At 38.2% G+C, this 19,077-nt stretch overlaps 1 protein-coding gene and 1 non-coding gene across 2 annotated transcripts in view; both read right to left on the minus strand.

Moving 5' to 3' along the window:
• Window positions 1-13,127, minus strand: part of LOC100062282 (uncharacterized) — a 50,927-nt gene extending 37,800 nt beyond the window's left edge. Inside the window, exon 1 of the transcript XR_011436665.1 lies at window positions 12,986-13,127. This is a non-coding gene — a transcript (uncharacterized protein). The remainder of the gene's footprint in view (window positions 1-12,985) is intronic.
• Window positions 1-19,077, minus strand: part of XKR6 (XK related 6) — a 309,836-nt gene that overhangs the window by 243,029 nt on the left and 47,730 nt on the right. The window lies entirely within an intron of this gene.

Below are 19,077 nucleotides of genomic sequence, written 5' to 3' on the forward strand. Positions count from 1 at the left end.
ACGTTATTCCTCCGCATCAGCAACCATAAGGTGTTATTCAGTTCATGGTAACGGGACATAGAAAACAAGTGCACCTGTGCACCTGTGCACCTACCCGCGCAGCAAGCAAGTAATATAGCTTTCTTAATCAAACCCCCCCTACCCCCCATTAAACTCCACATATGTACATTCAACACAATCTTGCCAAACCCCAAAAACAAGACTAACAATGCACAATACTTCATGAAGCTTAACTCTCGCATGTCAACCATAATAACTCAACACACCTAACAAACTTAACAGAACTCCTCCCTCGCCATTAATACCAACATGCTACTTTAATCAATAAAATTTCCATAGACAGGCATCCCCCTAGATCTGATTTTCTAAATCTGTCAACCCTTCTTCCCCCGTTAATGTAGCTTAATAGTATAAAGCAAGGCACTGAAAATGCCTAGATGAGTATTCTTACTCCATAAACACATAGGCTTGGTCCTAGCCTTTTTATTAGTTATTAATAGAATTACACATGCAAGTATCCGCACCCCAGTGAGAATGCCCTCTAAATCGCGTCTCTACGATTAAAAGGAGCAGGTATCAAGCACACTAGAAAGTAGCTCATAACACCTTGCTCAGCCACACCCCCACGGGACACAGCAGTGATAAAAATTAAGCTATGAACGAAAGTTCGACTAAGTTATATTAAATAAGGGTTGGTAAATTTCGTGCCAGCCACCGCGGTCATACGATTAACCCAAATTAATAAACCCTCCGGCGTAAAGCGTGTCAAAGACTAACACCAAAATAAAGTTAAAACCCAGTTAAGCCGTAAAAAGCTACAACCAAAGTAAAATAGACTACGAAAGTGACTTTAATACCTCTGACTACACGATAGCTAAGACCCAAACTGGGATTAGATACCCCACTATGCTTAGCCCTAAACTAAAATAGCTCACCACAACAAAGCTATTCGCCAGAGTACTACTAGCAACAGCCTAAAACTCAAAGGACTTGGCGGTGCTTTACATCCCTCTAGAGGAGCCTGTTCCATAATCGATAAACCCCGATAAACCCCACCATCCCTTGCTAATTCAGCCTATATACCGCCATCTTCAGCAAACCCTAAACAAGGCACCGAAGTAAGCACAAATATCCAACATAAAAACGTTAGGTCAAGGTGTAGCCCATGGGATGGAGAGAAATGGGCTACATTTTCTATCCTAAGAACAAGAACTTTAACCCGGACGAAAGTCTCCATGAAACTGGAGACTAAAGGAGGATTTAGCAGTAAATTAAGAATAGAGAGCTTAATTGAATCAGGCCATGAAGCGCGCACACACCGCCCGTCACCCTCCTTAAATATCACAAATCACAACATAACACAAAACCGTGACCCAAACATATGAAAGGAGACAAGTCGTAACAAGGTAAGTATACCGGAAGGTGTACTTGGATAACCAAAGTGTAGCTTAAACAAAGCATCCAGCTTACACCTAGAAGATTTCACTCAAAATGAACACTTTGAACTAAAGCTAGCCCAAACAGTATCTAATTCAATTACCCTTAGTCACTTAACTAAAACATTTGCCAAACCATTAAAGTATAGGAGATAGAAATTTTAACTTGGCGCTATAGAGAAAGTACCGTAAGGGAACGATGAAAGATGCATTAAAAGTACTAAACAGCAAAGCTTACCCCTTTTACCTTTTGCATAATGATTTAACTAGAATAAACTTAGCAAAGAGAACTTAAGCTAAGCACCCCGAAACCAGACGAGCTACCTATGAACAGTTACAAAGAACCAACTCATCTATGTCGCAAAATAGTGAGAAGATTCATAGGTAGAGGTGAAAAGCCCAACGAGCCTGGTGATAGCTGGTTGTCCAGAAGCAGAATTTCAGTTCAAATTTAAATTTACCTAAAAACCACTCCTTCATTAGAGAGTAAGAATAAGATAAACCCATAGTTGGCTTAAAAGCAGCCATCAATTAAGAAAGCGTTCAAGCTCAACGACACATCTATCTTAATCCCAACAATTAACCCAAACTAACTCCTAATCTCATACTGGACTATTCTATCAACACATAGAAGCAATAATGTTAATATGAGTAACAAGAATTATTTCTCCTTGCATAAGCTTATATCAGAACGAATACTCACTGATAGTTAACAACAAGATAGGGACAATCCAAAAACTAATCACCTATTTAAACCATTGTTAACCCAACACAGGCATGCACCCATAAGGAAAGATTAAAAGAAGTAAAAGGAACTCGGCAAACACAAACCCCGCCTGTTTACCAAAAACATCACCTCTAGCATTTCCAGTATTAGAGGCACTGCCTGCCCAGTGACATCTGTTTAAACGGCCGCGGTATCCTAACCGTGCAAAGGTAGCATAATCACTTGTTCCCTAAATAGGGACTTGTATGAATGGCCACACGAGGGTTTTACTGTCTCTTACTTCCAATCAGTGAAATTGACCTTCCCGTGAAGAGGCGGGAATGACCAAATAAGACGAGAAGACCCTATGGAGCTTTAATTAACTGATTCACAAAAAACAACACACAAACCTAACCCTCAGGGACAACAAAACTTTTGATTGAATCAGCAATTTCGGTTGGGGTGACCTCGGAGAACAAAACAACCTCCGAGTGATTTAAATCCAGACTAACCAGTCAAAATATATAATCACTTATTGATCCAAACCATTGATCAACGGAACAAGTTACCCTAGGGATAACAGCGCAATCCTATTCCAGAGTCCATATCGACAATTAGGGTTTACGACCTCGATGTTGGATCAAGACATCCTAATGGTGCAACCGCTATTAAGGGTTCGTTTGTTCAACGATTAAAGTCTTACGTGATCTGAGTTCAGACCGGAGTAATCCAGGTCGGTTTCTATCTATTCTACACTTTTCCCAGTACGAAAGGACAAGAAAAGTAGGGCCCACTTTACAAGAAGCGCCCTCAAACTAATAGATGACATAATCTAAATCTAACTAATTTATAACTTCACCGCCCTAGAACAGGGCTCGTTAGGGTGGCAGAGCCCGGAAATTGCATAAAACTTAAACCTTTATACCCAGAGGTTCAACTCCTCTCCCTAACAACATGTTCATAATTAACGTTCTCCTCCTAATTGTCCCAATCTTGCTCGCCGTAGCATTCCTCACACTAGTTGAACGAAAAGTCTTAGGCTATATACAACTTCGCAAAGGACCCAACATCGTAGGCCCCTATGGCCTACTACAACCTATTGCCGATGCCCTCAAACTATTTATCAAAGAGCCACTACAACCACTAACATCATCGACATCCATATTCATCATCGCACCAATCCTAGCCCTAACCCTGGCCTTGACCATATGAATCCCTCTGCCCATACCATACCCACTAATCAACATAAACCTGGGAATTCTATTCATACTAGCCATGTCCAGCCTAGCTGTCTACTCAATCCTTTGATCAGGATGGGCCTCAAACTCAAAATACGCCCTAATTGGAGCCCTACGAGCAGTAGCACAAACCATCTCATACGAAGTAACTCTAGCAATCATCCTACTCTCAGTCCTCCTAATAAGCGGATCATTCACATTATCAACACTTATTATTACCCAAGAATACCTCTGATTAATCTTCCCATCATGACCCTTAGCCATAATGTGATTCATCTCAACATTAGCCGAAACCAACCGAGCTCCATTTGACCTAACAGAAGGAGAATCAGAACTCGTCTCTGGATTCAACGTTGAATACGCAGCCGGCCCATTTGCTCTATTCTTCCTAGCAGAATACGCAAACATCATCATAATAAACATCTTCACAACAACCCTATTTCTAGGAGCATTTCACAACCCCTACCTGCCAGAACTCTACTCAATTAATTTCACCATTAAAGCCCTCCTTCTAACATGTTCCTTCCTATGAATCCGAGCATCCTACCCACGATTCCGATATGACCAACTTATACACCTCCTATGAAAGAACTTCCTACCACTCACACTAGCCCTCTGCATATGACACGTCTCACTTCCAATCATACTATCCAGCATCCCACCACAAACATAGGAAATATGTCTGACAAAAGAGTTACTTTGATAGAGTAAAACATAGAGGCTCAAACCCTCTTATTTCTAGAACCACAGGAATTGAACCTGCTCCTGAGAATTCAAAATCTTCCGTGCTACCGAGTTACACCATGTCCTACAAGTAAGGTCAGCTAAATAAGCTATCGGGCCCATACCCCGAAAATGTTGGATTACACCCTTCCCGTACTAATAAACCCCCTTATCTTCACAACTATTCTAATAACAGTTCTTCTAGGAACTATAATCGTTATAATAAGCTCACACTGACTAATAATCTGAATCGGATTCGAAATAAATCTACTAGCCATTATCCCCATCCTAATAAAAAAGTACAATCCCCGAACCATAGAAGCCTCCACCAAATATTTTCTAACCCAAGCTACCGCATCAATACTCCTCATAATAGCGATCATCATTAACCTCATACACTCAGGCCAATGAACAATCACAAAAGTCTTCAACCCCACAGCGTCCATCATTATAACTTCAGCTCTCGCCATAAAACTTGGACTCACACCATTCCACTTCTGAGTACCCGAAGTCACACAGGGCATCTCATTAACATCAGGTCTCATCCTACTTACATGACAAAAACTAGCCCCAATATCAATCCTATATCAAATCTCACCCTCAATTAACCTAAATATCTTACTAACCATAGCCGTACTGTCAATCCTAGTAGGAGGCTGAGGCGGTCTCAACCAGACCCAACTACGAAAAATCATAGCATACTCGTCGATCGCGCATATAGGATGAATAACAGCTGTCCTAGCATATAATCCAACACTGACAATACTAAACATATTAATTTACATTATAATAACACTCACAATATTCATACTATTTATCCACAGCTCCTCCACTACAACACTATCACTCTCCCACACATGAAACAAAACACCTCTAACCACTACACTAATCCTAATTACCTTACTATCCATAGGAGGCCTCCCCCCACTATCAGGATTCATACCCAAATGAATGATCATCCAAGAACTCACCAAAAACAGCAGCATCATCCTCCCCACACTAATAGCCATTATAGCACTACTCAACCTCTACTTCTACATACGACTAACCTATTCCACCTCACTGACCATATTTCCATCCACAAACAACATAAAAATAAAATGACAATTCGAAACCAAACGAATTACTCTCTTACCCCCGTTAATTGTTATATCCTCCCTACTCCTCCCCCTAACCCCCATACTATCAATTTTGGACTAGGAATTTAGGTTAACATCCAGACCAAGAGCCTTCAAAGCTCTAAGCAAGTGAATTCACTTAATTCCTGCATACTAAGGACTGCGAGACTCTATCTCACATCAATTGAACGCAAATCAAACACTTTTATTAAGCTAAGCCCTTACTAGATTGGTGGGCTACCATCCCACGAAATTTTAGTTAACAGCTAAATACCCTAGTCAACTGGCTTCAATCTACTTCTCCCGTACAACACATACTTGATAATAAAAGAGAAAAGAAACAACTGTAAAGAATACAGGGGGTCCAGGCTAATAGAAATCTTTATTCACTCGCATATTCTAGCCAGAATAGGAGAAATTCTCTCTCAAACCTAGACAGTATGTCTCTCATCTTAAGGCCTCATAAAAGTCTCATTTAAAGCCACTTATGTGAGGCTAGGTTCTCTACCATCACACCCTAGGTGAGGGTCAGGCAAACCGCCACCATATCTCCACCACCTCCAATTTTCTAGAAGAAACGGAGAACAGGAAAAAGATCTCTTTAAAACTTGCTCTTCTAGATCAAATGGACTCAGGAGACAAAATATTTTTTCTAAGTGGAAAAATACCATTCCACAATGGGAGCAATATATGTATGAAGCACAAGCAGCATAGAGATTTTGTTGAAGAAGTTAAACTGAAATAAGTAAGAAAACAGTTTGGCTCTGAATCTCCTTCCAGTCTTTTTTTTCTTCTTTATTATCTCCCCTTAAATCTCAGGCTTTCTGAATTGTATAAGAATCCTAAGACTTTTAATTAAGGTAAATAAAGAAATACTGGAACAAGATGGACATATTAAACAGACCAAAAAATAAGACGTCCAAAATCCTATTTCTTTCTTTCTTTCTTTCTTTTTTTTTTTTTTAGGAAGATTAGCCCTTAGTTAACATCCACCGCCAATCCTCCTCTTTTTGGTGAGGAAGACTGGCCCTGAGCTAACATCTGTGCCCATCCTGTTCTACTTTATATGTGGGAGGCCCCCACAGCATGGCTTGACAGGCAGTGGTCTGTGCCCAGGATCTGAACCGGCAAACCCCAGGCCACCGAAGCTGAGTGCACAACCACCCACTCCGCCACCAGGCCAGCCCCCAAAATCCTATTTCTTGACACAATTCTCCCTCGACACATAGTAAATGCACTGAGTCCCTTCTAACGGCCCTACCTGAAGCAGGCAGCAAGCCCCTTCCATCTTTGAAGAGCAGTAATGTAGGGTCTTCCTGTCACTGTATCCAACGTAAACAACATTCCCAAGGAGAATGTCTGCCTCTGCCTTAGCAACTGACTACATGTAAACACATGCTAAAACCCTGCCCTTAATCTACCCCAGAAAAATGTTACAAATTGCCAAGATTATATGGAGATCCTGCAGGTACTTCCCATAATGAACTGCCTGTACTTGGGACAGATCTGTATCAGCCTTATGTCGAAGTGTTGGCAGATAAGGCTTTCCCACCACCTTCTTCCATTAGCACGAATAACCAAGAGTTAGGTCAGAACCATTTTATCTGAGAACAGAACACTGGTTAGGCATCTAATATAAGAAAAGAAAACTACATTTTTCAAGTAAGTTTCTACTGTTAACAGTTATCATTCAATACAGCATATCATATCAGCAGAGCTTCCAGACCTAAGACAGACTAGGAAGAAGGACCTGGCCAACTACTTCTGAAAAGACTGGCCATGAAAACCCTATGAATAGCAGCAGAACATTGTCTGCTATAGCACCGAGGGTGAGAGAATGGTGCAAACAGCCGGGGCAGGTTCTGCTCTGCTGCACACTGGGTCAATAGGAGTTGCAATCGATTTGACGACATTAACAATAAAGCATATCACAGATACCCAAACTGCTACTGAATGAATACTGTGATCCAATGTCTAAACTATACTATTGGCTCTCAGATGGTTTGCCTACATTTGTTTTCCATTCTATATTTGATTTCAGATTCTTACTGAAATAATTAAGCTGAGAAAATATTAAGAAGCAGAACTATCTTATTTTTAGTTCTCCTTCTGGGCCCTCCCCCACTCTATGAAACAAAAGAGGTAGCCAGTTTAAAAAAAAATCAAAATCAAAATCCTCTTACAACCAAGGGGGTCTTCAAGTTGATGAAAACAGGAAATTGAGGATTGATATAGCAAGAAGGACAATTAGATAAATTCCCAGTTCTCTGAATCCTCATAAAACAACTAATTTTATCTGAAGTATTCTGTATTCTCAAAACAGGCAAAACCATATTAAAGAAATAACTTATTTCCAAGTCAGAAACATTTTTTTTTACATTGAAGTATCTGTACCACTTCATTAGCTGATGATAAAAAATTGACCTCAAAATGACATTTTCAATAACATACAAATATAGAGTCAGCTAGACGCCACATTCTGGATGAACTTTAGTTACTTGTTGGTGATTAATAAAAACAATTAGTTCTCTAACCCACTCTATGGTAATTTCACAATAAAACCATTATCCTTTAATATTAAATGCAAACTGTAAAGCTTTAATTGATAATTTACCCTCTTAGCCTTCATGACAAGCTGTTACTTTATAAAAGTAGATTCTTTTCTGTGAAATAATATATAAAGTTCTTCTCTTTTCTGTACAGAAAACTAAAATTTTCTCTAAATGAAATATAAAAACAGACTACAAAAACAGTTTAGGTAACAAAAGCAAAAATTCTCAGACAACATTAATGACACAACTAGATGACAGGAATCCGCACTGGGGGCCAGCCCCGTGGTTAAGTTCACACGCTCCGCTTCTGCAGCCCAGGATTCACCAGTTTGGATCCTGCATGCGGACATGGCACTACTCATCAGGCCATGCTGAGGTGGCGTCCCACACAGTACAACCAGAAGGACCTACAACTAGAATATACAACTGTGTGCTGGGAGGCTCTGGGAGGAAAAAGAAAAAAGAATCCTCACGAATTCCAAAGCACAAGCAGGCAAGAACAAAACACCAGCAGCAATAAGACCATGTTACTAGTTTCGGTGCAGAAGAAAGCAGAGAAAAGCAATGAGATGTTTGCCAGCTCGGGTCACAGAACAGGAGAACCGTCAACAGCCCTTGGGTATTCTTAGCTGGAAAGCATAAGAGACCAGTTTCAGATTAGCAGCTGAAACCAGGAGGGGTTCTGCCCACTCCAAACGCAGGTGAGTGCAGGCCCACAGGGCTGGAGCAGTCTAGCCCCCACGGACTCCGGAAACTGACCCTGCAGGATCCCCCTTCCAGGACAAGGACCCACACTAAGGAGAAAATGCTGTGCGTGGAATCAAAATTAGACAAAAGAGGGACAAGAGAGGTCAAAGAAAGAAGAGGTCTAAGCAAAGCACGGAGAGGGGAACCAGGAAATCTCAGAAAGCAAGCTTTCTGCGCAAAACCACAACAGAAGGAACATGATGAGGTGGGGGAAACAAACTAAATAATCCTCCTTCTAAGAGTCGTAGAAAACTATCTTCCAAGCAACAGCAAGTACTCAAGTCAGATCCTAGACAACAAAAGCACGCCAAAAAGAAAAGTTTTTTCAAAACCAGCTAAAACATATTAAAATGATAAGGCATGAAAGAATGTAAATCAAAATTTTTTTTAAAAAATTCAGAAAAGAGGTGATAAAACTCAAGGAAGAATAACAAAAGAAAACATCATTTTAGTAATGAAAATTATTTTAGAGGACAAGAGCGATTAAACACAAATGTGCTGTAAGAGAAACAGACGGTTAAAAGGAGAACATTTTTTAAATAAAAGAAAATGAAGAGATAAAAAGGACGCAAGAGAAAATAACAAATATTAAAGATGGGAAAGGAAGATCTAACAGAAAATAGGAGTCTCTGACAAAACGACAACAAAGCAATGGAACAGAATGCTGAAAGCTATAATGCAAGAACATTCTCCTGAAAGAAAAAGACGAGAAGCTACATACTGAAAGAACACAGCACATATCTGAGACTACCAAGCCCAAATGACCAACATCAGACATATCCTAAAAAATTACTGGACTTTATAAAGATCCAGTCTCTTGGACTTCTAGGCAAAAAGAGCACGACTTACAGAGGAAAATATCATTTGACACTGTCAGGAATATTTTATGCCAGAAAAAAACAAAGCAACATATTTAAGATACTTACAGAAAGAAAATGCAAGCTAAGAATTTTACATCCAGCACATGCAACCTACAAGTATCAAGCAGACAGTTATCACTATGCAAGAACTCAAGAAAAGTTGTTCTCAACTTCCTGAGGAATAAGCTTCGGAAAACTAAAATGACTACAGAGACATATAAAGACTGGTATGAGCATAAACTATATAAATACCTGCAGAACTAAGATTAAGTGAGAGTTAAAAGAGAGATTATAAGGGGCTAGCCTGATGGCGTAGCGGTTAAGTTCACACGCTCTGCTTCAGCGGGTTCAGATCCCAGGCGCGGACCTACATACTGCTCATCAAGCCATGCTCCCACATACGAAAAATAGAGGAAGATGGCACAGATGTAAGCTCAGCAACAATCTTCCTCACACACACACACAAAAATTCAATGGTATTGCTATAATAAACCCACAATGAACAACCAGAAATTGAAACTAACGAAACAATACCATTAACAGTAGTATCAGAAAATACAAAACTAGGGATAAATCTGACAAAAGACACACAAGAACTTTACACTGTAAAGTACAAAATAATGCCGAGAGAAATTAAAGAACACCTAAATAAATGGAGAGATGTGTATCATGTTCACGGATCAGAAGGTTTAATATTAAGATTTCAATTCTTCCCAAACTGATGTACAAATTCAACACAATTCCAACCAAAAACTCTGGCACACGTCTTTGTAGAAATTTACAAGTTGACTCTAAAATGCATTTGAAATGCAAACGACCAAGAAGATCCAAAGCAGCTTTGAAAAGGAAGAAGAATGTCTGAGGACTTAAAACACATGACTTCAGGACTAATTTTCAAAGCTACATTCATTAAGACAGTGTGGTATTGGCATCAAGATATGTAAAAAGATCAATGGAATAGAATAGAGCTCAGAAACAGACTTACACATTTATGGTCAATTGATTTTTGACAAAGGTGCAAAGGCAATACAGTAAAGAAAGAATAACTTTTTCAACAAATGGCAGGAGAACAACTTGATGCTGACATGCAAAAAAAAAACCCAACTGACCCATACTTCATACCATATACAAAAAGTAACCTAAAATGCATCACAGACCTAGACATAAAAGCTCATGCCATAAAACTTCTGGAAGAAAAATAAGAGACAATCTTCGTGTTCTTAGGTTTGGCAAAGATCTCTAAAATACGACACCAACAGCATGATCCATAAAAGAAAAAACTAGTAAAATTGACTTCATCAAAATTTAACACTTCTACTCATTAGAAGATACTGTTACAAGAATGAAAAAAGACAGAGACTAGAAGAAAATATTTTCAAAGCACGTATCTGATAAAGAACTTGTATCCAAAATGAAAATTTCTTAATACTCAAGAAACCAAACCACCTCAGTTAAAAATGGGCATGAAATTTGAACTTCATCAAAGAAGATATATGGATAGCAATAAGCACATGAAAATATGCTCAACATTATTAATCATTAGGGAAATGCAAACTGAAACCACAAAGAGATACCATTATACATCTATTAGAAGGGCTAAAATTACTGATCATACCAAGTGTTGGCAAGTGTTATGAACTGTGTCCTCTCAAAATTTGTAGATTGAAGCCCTAACCCCCAGGACCACAGACTGTAGACCTATTTGCAGATAAAGCTCTTAAAGAAACAATTACGTTAAAATGTCAGGGTGGGCCCTAATCCAAACTGGCTGGTGTCCTTATAAGAGGGGGAAATTTGCAGACAAAAAGGGATTACAGAGAGAAACCAAGTAAAGGGTCAGCAAGAGGGCAGCCATCTAGGAGCCAAGGAGAAAAGCCTCATGAGAAACCAACCCTGCCAATACCTTGATCTTGCACTTCCAGTTTCCAGAGCTATAAGAAAATAAATGTCCATTGTTTAAGCCACTCAACCTGTGGTATTTTGTTATGACACCCCTAGTGAACTGATACAGCAAGGATACGAAGCAACTTTAGTTCTCACGCTGCTGATGAGAATGCTGAATAGTATAAGCACTTTGCAAAACGGTAACAGTATCGTAAAACTCTAAACATATGCCATATGACCCAGCCAATGCATTCTTAGGTATTTAACACCCCCCCAAAAAATACGTGTCCACACAAATCTTGTACAAAAATGATCACAGCATATTTATTTGTAATAGCCCCAACCTGGAAACCACCCAAGTATCTATTAACAGACGAATCGATAGACAAAGTAGTGATTTCATACAATGGAATACTTCTGGGCTGTAAAAAGGAATGAACCTTAATACACAGAAGAACACGGGTGAATCTGAAAATAACTATGCTGAGTAAAAGAAACTAAATAGAAAAGAGGACATAGTATATAATTTCATTAATATAAAATTCTAGAAAAAGTAAACTATAGTGAAAGACAGCAGATCAGTGATTAACTGGGGACAGGAGGGTTAACAAGGAGGGGTTATAAAGGTGCACAAGGAAACTTTGGGGAGTGATGGATATGTTGATTATCTTGATTATGGATCTCACGGGTGGGGATATATATTTCAAAACATATCAAATTACAGACAGTCATGCGCTGCCAAATGATGTTTCAGTGACGAACCACACATACGATGGTGGTCCCACAAGATTATAAAGGAGCTGAAAAATTCCTATCACTAGTGACATCGTAGCTGTCATATGTCTCAGCGCTACGCATCACTCATGTTTTGTGGTGATCCTGGTGTAAATCTACTGCACTGCCAGTCGTATAAAAGTATAGCACATACAATTATGTACAGTACATAATATTTGATAATGATGATAAACAGCTATGTTACTGGGTTATGTATTTATGATACCATACTTTTATTGTTATTTTAGAGTACTCTTTCTACTTAGAAAAAGAAAGTCTACTGTAAACCAGTATGCTGTGTTACACTGGCAGCAGCCTCATACATCTATCTCATGTTTACCATGTCTCTTAATTGCATCATTTTCTCTTGTGCTTAATTCAAGCTCGTGTTTATTCATATGGCCCCTAAGTGTACAAAATCCACTGCTAATGTTGCCAGTAAGAAGCTAATCAAGTCACTGACCTGGAAACAAAATCAAAAGTGACTAAGGACTATGAAAGTGGAAAATTAGTGATGGTTATTGCTTTCTATCAGGAGTGTCCCATTCCACCATAGCTACAATCTTGAGAACAAGAACAAAGTGACAGAAGCTGTTAAAGGACCTGCTTCACTGAAGGCAACGAGACTAACAAAAATTCAAGAAGGGCCTATATCAGACCTGGAGAAACTTCTAATGACCTGGATTGAAGACCAGACACAGAAGCGTGTCCCTCTCACCACCAGGATGATCACCACCAAAGCAAAAAGTTCGTTTGAGATGCTGAAAGAAAAGGCTGGACCTGACTGTGACGTTGAATTTACTGCTGGCTCTGGGTGGTTTAAACAATTCAAGAATCATTACTCATTACATAATGTGAAAGTGAGTGGTGAGTCTGCATGTGCTGATGTGAAGGCAGCTGAAGAATCTTTGGAAACTCTAGATAAGCTGATTGTGGAGGGAAATTACCTGCCAGAGTATATTCAATATGGAAGAAACCCTCCTATTCTGGAAATGGATGCCTGAAAGGACTCTCATCCACCAGGAGGCTACATCGATGCCAGGTTACAAGGCTTTTAAGGACAAGGTAACAGTCTTTCTTACAGGCATGTCGCAGGCTACAAATTAAAACCCTTTGTGATCCAACACAATGAGGACCCCAGGGCCTTCAAGCACATCAATAAGCACACAGTGCCAGTGCACTACAGGAGCAATAAGAAGTCATGGATGACCCAGCTTCTCTTCCAAGATGCCCTCTTGAATTGCTGTGCCAGCGAAATGGAGAAGTACTGTTTGGAGAATAACATAACTTTCAAGATTTTGCTTACTGTTGATAACACTCCTGGACGTCCTCTTTTTATTGATGATCTTCATCCCAATATGAAAGCAGCTTTTCTCCCTTTAAGCATCATCTCTTTGATCCAACCAATGGATCCAAGAGTTACAGTAGTTTTTAAGGCCTACTACCTGAGGAAGACCTTTGCCCACACTATTGCTGCAACTGAGGAAGACGCTAAGAAGACACTGAAGCAATTCTGGAAGGATGACAATTCTATAACTGCATCAAGAACTTTGCTTGGGCTTGGGGTGGTGTCACCAAGGAGTGTATGAGTGGCACCTGGAAGAAGACATTCAAGAGGTTCGTCCATGACGTCAAAGGATTTGCCAAGGATGAGGAGGCTGCAACAATCAACAAGGATGTGGCTGACATGCAAATAACTTTAACCTGGGTGTGGATGAGGACGACACTGAAGAGCTCTTAGAAATGGTTCCTAAGGAACTACTTAATGAGTTGTTGTTGGAACTGGAACAGAAATGCATAGCCAAAGAAGAGGGAAGAGAAAAGGAAACTGCAGGAGAAGACAAAGAAGAAGAACCCCCTAAGAAGATTCACAGTGAAGGGTTGAGCAGAAGCTTTTTTAGACCTCAACAAGCTCCTTAAACAGTATGAAAACACGGACCTCAACGCTGAAAGGTTTTCATTAATAAAGAGGAATGTTCACAGTGCCTTATCTGCTTACAAGAAAGTCTATGATGAAAAACAAGAAACAAACCAAGAAAACCACCATGGACATATTTCTGAAAACAGTCACGCCTCCTCACGAAGATTGGCAGATCCCTCAGGAGGAACTGACAGGGAGGTGGAAGACAGTGATAGTGATGATCCCGACCCTCTGTAGGCCTACGCTAATGTGGGTGTTTGTCTTAGTTTTTAACAAAAAAGTTCAAAAATTAAAAAAATAAAAAAATTTAAGAAGAGAAAAAAGCTTACAGAATAAAGATATGAGGAAAGAAAATATATTTGTACAGCTGTACAATGTGTATTTTAAGCTAAGGGTTATTACAAAAAAGTCAAAAAGTTAAAATTTAAAAGTCTGTAAAGTAAAAACATTATGGTAAGCTAAAGTTAATTTATTATTGTAGAAAGAAAAACATTTTTTTATAAATTTAGGGTAGCCTAAGCGTAGGGTTTCTAAAGCCTATAGTAGTGCACAGTAACGTTCTAGGACTTCACATTCACTCACCACTGACTCACTCAGAGCAACATCCAGCCCTGCAAGCTCCAGTGGTGGTAAGTGCCTATGCAGCTGTACCATTTTTTATCTTTATACTGTATTTTTACTGTACCCTCTCTATGTTTAGATATGTTTAGATACACAAACACCATTGTGTTACAACTGCCTACAGTATTCAGTACAGTAACATGCTGTGCAAGTTTGTAGTCCAGAAGCAACAGGCTATCCCATATAGCCCAGGTGTGTGGTAGGCTATACCATCTAGGTTTGTGTAAGTACACTCTGTGATGTTCGCACGATGAAATCACCTAGGGCTGCATTTCTCAGAACGTATCCCTGTTGTTAACTAACTCATGACTGTACTTCAAAGGTGTGTGATTTTCTGTAAGTCAACTATATTTCAACAAAACTTAAAAAATTAAATATGCACACACCACACATTTAAAACTACAAAGAAGAAACTGACACAAAATTATCAGTCAATAGAGGTTTTAATAAACTTCTTTCAGGCCTTGACAGATCAAGTAAGTAAAAAACTAAGAACACAGAAGAACATTAAGTTGGGACACCCAAGTACACACTCACACATCTAACTCTACATCAGGAAAAGAGAATCATGCTTCTATTCAAGGATTCACAATTCTACACAAAAAGCGAACCCACAGTAGAGCAGTAAAGAACATCTTATCAAATTATAAAATGAAGAAATCATTCAAACATTCTAATCATGATACAATGAAACTGGAGATTTACAACGACGACAAAAACTCAACTAACCTATTAGAATTTAAAATACTCTTCTCATAAGTGAATATTAGGCCAAAGGGGAAATCAAAGACACAATTATAGATTATCTAGAAAATTATAATTAAAATGAAAACCATGTCAACAATCTATGGGTAACTGACAATCTATAACATGAAAAAGCTTATATTTTAAATATCTATGTTACTAAGAAAGAATGAAAATAAATTAATAAACATACAAATAAAGAAGTCAGGAAAAGAATATCATGACTCTAGGAAGTCAGAGAAGAGGAACTAATAACAATATAAACTGAAATCCAAGCAAAAAAGGAGAACAAAGGCTATATCTGATAAAACTCACTACAACCTGTAAGTCACTAATCAGTCTACTCTAAATTTAAAGAGAGAAACCATAAATACAAAAGCTGAAAAAAGAAAAAAAACAAATAGGAAAGTAAAAAGAATTACAGAAAACTATTTTCTTAACTCAATGCTCATAAATCTGAGAACAAGGTCCAGTGAATAGTCAGAAAAACTGACTCAAGGAATAATAGTAAACCTCAATAGATAATACCATGTATGGAACTGAGAAAGCAAAAAGCTACATTCCAAAAATCAAGTCCAGATATTTCATTTGTGATCTTTTATACAGTCAAGGAACAGGTTGTTCTAATGCTATTCAAACTGTTCCTACAAATAAAATTGGCCAATTCCTTTTAGAAAGGAGAATAATAATAATAAAATGCACAAATACACACACAAAGATGTTAATTTCAGTTATGAAAACTGAATACTCAAAATAATATCCAATGGGAAGACTATAGCAAAGCATTTGAAAAATATACCTTATCACGGTTTTTATTCCAATTAGAAGATAAAAAAGAAAATACCATATTCAGACTTTTTAAAGCATAACACAATAAGGAATCCACTTACGAAGAAATCTGAATAATCTATATAAACTACATAACTCAACTGAGGGACATAAAAGAATCCGTGAATTAAGTGGAAAGTCATGTCTTATTCTAAATTGGAAGACTCAATATTGCAAGTTGCCAATTCACATTAACATAACTCATAAAATAAAAGTCTAAATAAAAATCCCAACATATTTATTTTGTAAACTGCAAAATGATCCTAAAGTTCACCTTGAGGAATAAAGAAGCAAGACTGACCAGGAAACTCTGAAATAAAAACACTACCAGATATGAAATCAAACATACAGGTACACAAATAATGGTATGAAGTTTTATATGCTCAAAAGAATAGGTAAAACGAAACAAACAGTACCAGCAAGGATGTGAAGGAAACTGTTAGTGGGAGTGTAAACTGACACAACTACTTTATAAAAATGTCAGCATCTACTAAAACTGATCATAAGACAATATCCAGAAAGAAAAAAAAGAAAGAAAATGCCAAATAAAAATAGTAAAGAATAACATGACAGAAAACTAAACCAAACATAAAAGTGTTTGAGTTGATGAAAAATATATTAAAACAAACTATAACATGGCAATTTTACTCTTAAAAACATACCCAACAGACTGTGACAGATGTTCATCAAAAGACAGATACGAGCATGTTCATAGCAGCATTATTCCTGATAACCAAAAACTAGAACAACGCAAACGCCCATCATTATTAGAACAGATAAGTAAATCGTATATTCGGACAATGGAACACCACAGAGCAATGAGAAATCATAGTCTACGAATATACACAACAACATGGTGAAATCTCAAAAGCAATGTCGAGCTAAAGAAGTCAGACACCAAAGTATCTGTATGTTACCGTCCATATAACATTCACACACGGGTAAAACTCCTCCATGGCGTTAGAAGCCAAGATCAGCGGTTACCCTTAGCGGGAGGGGACAGGGAGGAAGAGTAGTTTTAGTAACTACAGGGTATTTCCATGGTTCTGGTTTCTTGATCTAGATGCTGGCCACATGGGAGTATTCACTTTATCAAAATTCACTGAACTAAAACATAAAGAAGACACATGGACTACAAATTGATATACCTGTTTTGGCTATCAGATTAAAGAACTGATAACACTTCCTTGAAGGAAACACAAATTAGTACCTAATTAGAGTGTTTTTTATGTTTGTATCCTGAGATCCAGAAATATTTATCCTACTAAATACTAACACAAGTACAACCTGAAATCTGAAAAAAGGAAGTTGAATAGAATGATCAATTAAAATTCCTTCCAACCTTGGAATCCTTTATTTTTTCTCTTCCCTTTTCTTCTGTCTACCTCCTTTAATCATAGTACAGATGTAAACTGTCCATGGTATTCACTGGTTGGAGTTTTTATGTTCTCTTTCCTTAATCTAAAATTATGTTAGAATTTTTCCCAAGGAAAGGAGAAATGCAAAATAATTTGATTCACATATGAGTCTCTGTGAGTAGCTCTGAAAAAGCTCATTCCCTAATTTCTTAGGGATTTTTTTCTAGTTCCTCTTTCCTTTCCCCAATGTTATACTCATTGGATATTTGGGAAACAATTTTTGTGCTATGAGCTGTGGGGTACTGCAGTAGGGGGAGTCCTCCCTGAAAAACTTCAATAACAGCATGGCCCCTTGCTGTCTATGGCGGTTCTCTCTGAAATATTCTGGAGAAGGCCCTTAGCTTTGCTTCCTTAAAATATCCGAGCATATATCACTGGTCTTATCTGCATGATTCAAAGTTGAACACGTTTTTTTAATGTGCTAGGCTAATGTTATATTACTTTTTTTTTTAAGATTTGAATCTAGATATATAATAAATTGTGGGAAGGAAAGAGGGAGAAAGGGAGGGAGGGAGACAAGAAAAGTCAATGTAAGCAATCACTTAAGAATGATTTGTCAGAGTCCACCCAGTGGCGTAGTAGTTAAGTTCACACGCTCCACTTCAGCAGCCCTGGGGTTCGCAGGTTCAGATCTCAAGCATAGGCCTACACACCACTAGTCAAGCTACACTGTGGCGGCATCCCACATACAAAAAGTACAGGAAGATTGGCAACAGATGTTAGCTCAGGACAATCTTTCTCATGCAACAAGAGGAAGATTGGCAACAGATGTTAGCTCAGGACCAATCGTCCTCACCAAAAAAAGGGAATGATTTATCACTACCAGGATGAGATTTCTTGCACCTGAAGAACTTTAGTTGAACCTTTTTCCTAATAAAGTATATATCTCACCACAGACTTCCATTTTCTCTTTATTTTTTTAACTTCAGTAACACCAATGTTTTATTTCACTAAGGTGTTTGCCTTCCAAAACAAAAGAATAGAATTAAGTTAGGAGCCCAGAGAACTAAACCAGAGTAGAAAGCCAAGAAATGATAATTTGATCCTCAACTTGCTTTTTAACAGAATACTTCTTTTCTAGTTATTCCTTTCAACTGTTAGAAACAAATTTAAATGTCATTAGAATTGAGTTCATCTAGTCACAATTCCCAATGATAGTAAGTTTTCCTAAGCAGTCTTAAGCAAACTTTTTATTTTCCATAACGCAACAAAGATATTACTGAGTTACTGGGGCTTGAGAATAGCACAAACTCTAGCTGACAGATTTGTCAGATGACAAGTTGTGTATTGATAGAGATGGATAACCAAATGGTTTGGTATTATTCTGATCATCAACAGAGAGTAACACTAACAAAACTTTGCTGTTCGAAAGAACTTTTTAATTACCAAATTTCTATTCTACAGCAGTTGGCGAATTATAACTACCAACATTCACAGTTTAACTCAATGAAGAAACTGAGCACGTATAAAAATAACCACCATCAAAGCAGACGAAAGCTACATGAAG

Source organism: Equus caballus, chromosome 2, assembly GCF_041296265.1.
Source record: "Equus caballus isolate H_3958 breed thoroughbred chromosome 2, TB-T2T, whole genome shotgun sequence".
Lineage (NCBI taxonomy): Eukaryota > Metazoa > Chordata > Mammalia > Perissodactyla > Equidae > Equus > Equus caballus.